This window comes from Pinus tabuliformis, chromosome 7, assembly GCF_031772625.1.
Source record: "Pinus tabuliformis cultivar Carrire ecotype Pingquan chromosome 7, CPIR1, whole genome shotgun sequence".
Lineage (NCBI taxonomy): Eukaryota > Viridiplantae > Streptophyta > Pinopsida > Pinales > Pinaceae > Pinus > Pinus tabuliformis.
The window spans coordinates 1,583,278,205-1,583,285,531 of record NC_142293.1 but is presented as its reverse complement, the minus strand read 5'-3'; the positions used below and the strand labels follow the sequence as shown (position 1 = coordinate 1,583,285,531).

Here is a 7,327-nt window from a genome sequence, read left to right as displayed (position 1 = left end):
ATCGCCCTTACATTGAGGTGTCACACGCTTCCTTAACCCATCAAGAGATTGCTCCAGTTTCTCAATTAAGGATATCGGTGTTAAGGATGTCTTTGGCCTTTCTTCCTGCGAAGGTTTCAACAAAGCCTCATGTTTTGTGGGCAGTTCAACATATTTGTCTACATGCTTTGTATTCCCCAACCCCAGGGAACGCGGGAACTCCAAAAAAAATAGTCTTCAAAGCTCCTGGAACTTTCCCAAGCTCCCATTGCAGCTCCCACAGAAAAGGGAACGTTCCCATACAGTTCCAAAGCTTCCGGGAGCGCGGGAACCACTGGAACGGGTTTCCCACCTCTAGAGAGCGGTTCCGTGTAACAGAGGAAAATAGTCATCAAAATTTTTGGTATATTAAACTTTAAAGGATAAATTTGTAGACTACAAGATCATGGCATGTAATAAATATAAAATAATTAAATTAATAAGTTGTCATGAATCCACATATTAAAATTAAATGTAAAAAAAATATTTTACTATCTATTACTGCAAGGTAATTACACCTCTATATATTTTAATAGAGCGATAATCATTAAACTTGTGTATTTTGTTGATGCATAAACGCATTACAATGTGGCCTTAGCCTTACTTATAATCTCATTCCTTTTCAAAGGTTTCTGAGATAGATTTTATGGTTCTCAATATGCTTCGGGATTTGTCAATATTAAGGATACACTGATGTCGCTTTGGTACTATTTGTCCTATCCGACTAAGGCTGGAATATACATGCTATTTTCTGAGTTTATAAACCAAAGTTTAAATGTTGTGCTGTCAGTATTAAGGATATATTGATGTCGCTTTGGTACTATCTGTCTTATCCGACTAAGGCTGGAATATACATGCTATTTTCTGAGTTTATAAACCAAAGTTTTAATGTTGTGCTATCCCTCCACCTAACCTCCATTAATGTTGAGTTATTGCTGGTTGTTGTGGCGGCCTAGGTATTAGGTCTGGTCTTTCGGAAACTTCAATGCAGAGTGGTGCCACTGTCATCCTTGGACTCCAATCCCCATCTATGGTCTCCAGGCTATGGCGTTGATCCGACGGTGGGTAAAATCTTTGGGTCCTTTTGCCTCAGATGGCTTGGCGTTCTTTGCTCATTGTTTCTCTCCTCCGAAGGAGGTCTTCGGTCTGCTCTGCAGGAGGGTTTCTATGTGCAGTTGATGCTGGTCTTTAGCCTGTGGTTGGTGTCATTGGGTGCAGAGGCCACCTTTCCCTACCATGACGGTCCTTGTTGTCACCTTATGGCTCTTCTGACGATCAAACAATAGTTCGACAATGTTGGGAACTTTGAAATATACAGGTATTATGCTCTTTATTTTCTTTTGTTGGTTGCAAACTTCAGGTTTATACATATGTATACTTTTTTACAATACAAACTTCTAATTGTGGACTCCTCCCGATAGGGGCGGAGGTGTTTGCAGGTGGAGCAGACTCCCAGATGGAGAGTTGACAGAACCCTTGCTCAACTCGTCATGTATTGAGCTATCTAGGGTTTTCCTATCAGGGTTTTACGACTGATAAATTTCAACTCTAGTGAACGAATTGGTTTGAACATGCTTGTTAATTATTCACGGTCTTATTTCCTTATTTGAATGGAGGGTTCGCCAACCGACTTGGTGTATGTACTTGAGTTAGGAAGAACATTGCGAGGCCGAGGCTTGTTTATCTTTGTTCTTTTAATGGACTTGGAGCGAAACTGGCTCGACCTTCGCAGATAAGTTCTAGAGGCCAGTCTTTAGATTTTGATATTGATTCCATTGAAATATTCAGATGTTTAACTGTAACTATTATTTTTGATAACCCATCGGGGATTTCTACATGATTATAAAGTGTTTTCAATTTATATCACAATTGTAGCTCTTTGTGTTTTCCGTTTATATCGCAATTGTAACTCTCTGTTCATTCTGGGTTATAGAATATTATTCCATTTCCGTTTCCACCTAATAATGTATGAATTTAGTATGCATATGAGAAATGGCTTTAGCAGAAATGCCTATCTGAGATTGGTGTTTTGCCGCACTGGGTTTGCTCTGGTATTCAGAATTTATTAGAGTATTTTATTCAATTATTTCATTTTTCTTTCACATTACCTAGAATGAATTAAAAAGGGGTTTTGAAGATTATGTGGCTTGTTTTGTTTTCCCTGAATGCCTATCTGAGACTTCTGAGATTGGTGTTTGCTCTGGTATTCAGAATTTGTTAGAGTATTTTATTCAATTATTTCATTTTTCTTTCACATTACCCAGAATGAATTAAAAAGGGGTTTTGAAGATTATGTGGTTTGTTTTGTTTTCCCTGAACTCACGGTTTCACCGTTGTCTATATATATGTGTGTGGGGTATTTGTATGACTGTTATGGCACAACGAATACATATGGTTGCTCTTCTATAACCTTATTATCAAGATTTGTTTTGCTTTAGCGAGAGTTTTGTGTTAATCTTCGTAAGAAGAGTAATTATGGAAATAAATATAATTTTGGATTATAAGTCTTTTCTCTTCTATTGCATGGTTTTCATTACGAAATTTTACAGATTTAATAGCTTAATTTCTAATACTAGCATAATCTCTATTATCTGCTTAAACTTGTTTTCCTTGCTTAATGCTGGAATACAACTCTGCCTTTTGGTTATTATTATTCTTTCTACAAGGTTTCTCTTTTTTTAATTGATACCTTTACCAGTTCATAATTATCCTTCTACTTGTCTATTTCTTTTTATAAGAGTTTTTCATACTAACCTATGTCCTTATACTTGTCTATTTCTTTTTAACCACTGTGGCTAATACTCTTACATTCTCCATGCAATCTATGTTGGTTGTGCTATGCTGGTCATGCTTAGGTATTCGATAATCTCAAATCACCTCATAAACACCAACTCTTCGACTTCCCGGGAGGTGAACTCGCCCCTCCGAAGCCACACTTCAGGATGACACTATTTTGCCGCATGCGGGAGTGTTGCATAGTCCAACAATACATGGAAAATTTGACTCACTTGAAACCTGCACAGGTCATGGCTTCAATGGGCATAGGCAATGATGAGGGAGGAGTCTGGCCCTCCACTACGCTCTTTAGTGTGGAGGAATTTGTTTGCAAAAGATGTTCGTACTGTGCCCCATCCTTCCTTACCTGTATTAGCCATAGTAATGAAGCCGCTACCTATGAAAGCCTGGGATGCCCTAGTGCAACCTGTGTCCCAGAGCCCCAAGATTACGGAAAACAGTTTATCAAAATGCTCCTTGCCATCAGATCGACGGTGGTCGGACTTGAAAAAGTAAGAAGACAAAGCTCGCACGACTCCATTGTTATTAATTGTCTGCTCCTTGGATGTTGTTAACGAGTAGATTAAGTTGATCAAGCTTAGTTGGAAAGCTGCATCATGTGTACTATGGTCAAAGATGAGTTAAAGGTATAGGTATACCCTGGTTTTCCAGCGAATGTTAAAAGACATAGTTTATTTATTAGATGAACCAGCGAATGTTAAAAGACATAGTTTATTTATTAGATGTTTCAAAGGTTTTTCTAGTTTATTTTCATGTTTAATTGTTCAGAATAAAATAAAGATTTGTTGGAATCACTTGAGTTGTGAATTTTTTATAATCTCAATGTTTTAGAGATTTTCTCTCCATTGAATGAGATAAGTAATAAAAACCTAATATAAATAACAAAAATCAAATTTTGACTAAAAAATTTGGGTAGAACTATGTTAAAATGATTGAATTTGAGTAGACCTATGTTAAAAAAATTCTCACAGAAAAAAAATAGATCTGCTCTACTGGGACTGTTACCTAATATGATAATCTTATTTAAATTGGCAGGCGTGCTATTTGTATTCAAAACGTTCTTGGCAACAGAATCTGGGACTGTTACCTAATATGATAATCTTATTTAAATTGGCAGGCGTGCTATTTGTATTCAAAACGTTCTTGGCAACAGAATTTGGGCAGTGAGGCATGAAAAATGGAGTCGTCTAACGAGGCCAAGGAATTGTCTGGAGAGTTAAATGTATTCAGAATCCAGGTAAAAAAATTCAAAAAATCTTGTAGAGGTAGTGTTTGAATCGTGTTTTTGATGGTGGAAATGGGTTTAGCACCATCAAAAATGTCTAGAACACCTAAAATTTTGAATTTTAACAACTATAACTTGGATTTACAAAAATCCTGACCGGATTTTCTCTAAATATAACTAGAATTTCCATAACTTTCAAGGAAACTCCTCCTCTTGTTTAAACTACGCTATGAAAAATAATGTTGATCTATCCACTGTCCGTCTGCCATATTCGTTGACACAGACAAGTACAACTGAAGCATTTATGGCAATTTCGTCAGATGAAGACAAGCTGCTAGTACCTAACAATATCATTAATCCATTCAAATTTTTGCCTCATTTAAATGGCAAACGCCAACTGCGTGCAACTACAATGTACACTAAACTCTCTCAAGCGATGTTCCTCGAAAGGCTCCAATGGTCCAATGCCATAGAGAACTAGTTGTAACTATGAATGATGGGGATGTGGCTATCACCCTTTTTATTTGGGCAACTATTTCTGGTTTCTGCATTTGTTTGAGAGCTTCCTTATAAAACAATGATTTCTCTAACTTTTGCTAAGCAAACCGTACTTTTGGGATCCTTTCAACAACTTTTGTATTAGTTTCCATGGCGGAAAAAGCCTCCTCTGTTACTTCCAACTCCTTCAACTACGCGATGAAAAGGAAGAAAACAGTAGTAAAATCATTGCCATGTAAATCATCAAATGACATATTGAATCATGTGAATAAGTGGCTTTATAAAATGGATGATTATGCTAGGGTCATTCCTTTTAAAAAAAAGTGAATTGAGATATATACTTTTTAAAAGGGAACTGAGATATATACATATATCAAGCACATTTTCTAATGTGGCTGTGAGTATATCCTATCATTTTAACATGTCAACTATGAGCCGAATGTATTAGACCACAAAATCAATTTGAAAAAGATGCAACAATGGAACAAATATTGCTGGGCAACTTAGTCGGATCATGTTTTAGTTTTATAATGAAGAAATTACATCATTTAACAAAGAAATCTTACAAAATTGTTGCAAATGGATTTCTAAGTTACCATTTTTATTTTATTGGGGACAATTTATTACTGCAACCATTGTTGGGTCATTATTTTCGTGGAAACTTAATATTACAATGCACTAAGTTAAAAATATTAAAATGAAAAAAGAAACTCAGATAAAGTATTATAAAATTATAAAACAAGTGCACTAAATCGACCAATTTCTAGTTATTCTTTTTTTAGTTATTATTATTTTTATATGGAAGGGAGTTTTTCTTATTTTAAAAGTGATATTTGGGCTAAACTGCTTGATTATAACTTTGCTTTGGTTATGGGCACAATTCATTTCAATTAATAATATACACAGGATAACTACTTACTTTATAACCTTCTACTTGTCTTTCACATCACCCAACCCCTCACATTAACCCATTAATACATAATTCATTATATATCTACTTGAAACAGATATATATCCTAGTCGGTTCCTTCTTAGAAATCCTTGAGGCGCCTCACAAAGGAACGTAGTCTTCTTAATGACAGAAGAAGGAAAATTGCCTGCAAAGAGAGCAAGGGAACACTTTGCAATCCAGGAAGATGACCATTGAAGGAAGAAAATGCAATAAAAGATGATCATTTCAATTCCATTCGAAAACGACTGTGGAAGGAAGCAAATGCAATGAAAGATGATCATTTCAATTCCATTCGAAATAATCTAAAAACATTTTTACCGTCTCAATTTGATAAAATACATTTTTGCAATATTGGTTCTATGATTTTGATTCTTCTTCTTCTTGTTATATTGTTCAGCTTGTTCTTTAAGCTTCCACAAATTGATAGTAGAAGTAGGTTATAATATTCTGCTTTGATTTATATTGCATTATCGGGTTAACCTACACAGATTTTCTACACACTAGCCAGCCTTTGATCTGGCATTTACATCCAGAATCCCCCTCCGAGCTCTTCCGCTTCTGTCAATGATAAACAATTTGGTACCTTGGGCATCAAGATCAAGTCTAGCCTCAAGTCGCGTACCCCAGCTGTTATCTCAATTCCTTTCCCATTGGCTAACTTTCTCAGCCCTGGGAAGAAAATAACCGCAGTACAATTTTTCCTTCTCTCCTCTCCAAACCCCCCCAGGATTTTCTCCTTTTTCATTTTCAAGGAAGAGAGTGAGAGAAATATCTGCAACTATTTTTCATAAGTTCATATAACTGATTTTCCAGTTCTTTTACAAACTGAATCAAAATATTTTAATTAATATTTAACAATCTATGTTCTGGCTTTTAAGCCTTAATGTTTTAATAATTCATATTAAAATAAATATAAATAACAGTGGTGAATAAAACTTGGTAAAAATAATTGTCAGTGTGTCACTAGGTGTTAGAGCTCCCTCCCCTTGAGAGGAACATCGTCTCTGGTGTTCTTTCTCTTAAGTAATCAATGCAGGATAGACTTTCTGCATGGCTTTCTCTTCTTCCCAAGTCACCTCTTCCGGGCCAGGGTGCTTCCACTACACTTTAACTTGGGCGATGGCTCGCCTCCGCAGATTGGTTTCTATCCGATCGAGGATACGAAGAGGCTCTACCATAAATTCTCACTTGCGTTCTACCTGCACATTCATAATCTGTTGTCAAAGAATTTCTATAAACAACAATTATTAATATATAGACTTCATTCTATCATTACCTAAATATTTTCCCAGTTAATAATATGTCGAGGGTTCGTATACATATTTTTTTAATGGATACATGAAAGATGTTGTGGACTCGAATGTGGTCCGAGAGTTCTATCTTGTACGTCGCGGGCCCAGTCTGCTCCAGAATCTTAAAAGGCCCACAGTACCATGGTGCCAACTTCGCACAACCCTTTCATTGTAATGTGTTTTTCTAGGGCTTAACCTTCAAATACACGTGATCTCCTAACTAGAATTATTTATGAGTTCTTTTCTTATCTACATAAACCTTTTTCCTATCCTGAGCAACCTTCAAATTCTGGCGAACCTTCTTAATGGTGGCCTCCATTTCAGCTAACATATCAAGACCCAATGCTAATTTATTATCCAGCCTATTCCAGTCCATGGGTAGCCAACATTTTCTTCCATACCGTAGTGCAAAAGGTCTCATACCCAATGATTCGCGATGTCCATTATTGTAGGCGTATTCCACCAAGTGGAGGTAATCCTCCCATTTCTATGGTTGTTGCATTACAAACATTCTAGACATGTCTTCCAAGACTTGATTCACTTGCT

The 7,327-nt window shown here is 36.2% G+C and overlaps 1 long non-coding RNA gene across 2 annotated transcripts; it reads left to right on the top strand.

The window, feature by feature from the left end:
* The first annotated feature begins 921 nt into the window (after positions 1-921).
* Positions 922-1,887, top strand: LOC149254135 (uncharacterized). Of its 2 annotated transcripts, none has more exons than XR_016266261.1 (2): positions 922-1,336; positions 1,440-1,887. It is a non-coding gene; the product is annotated as an uncharacterized LOC149254135 (long non-coding RNA). The 2 variants fall into 2 exon arrangements; XR_016266262.1 differs by having other exon boundaries at positions 1,458-1,716.
* The last annotated feature ends 5,440 nt before the right edge of the window (positions 1,888-7,327 follow it).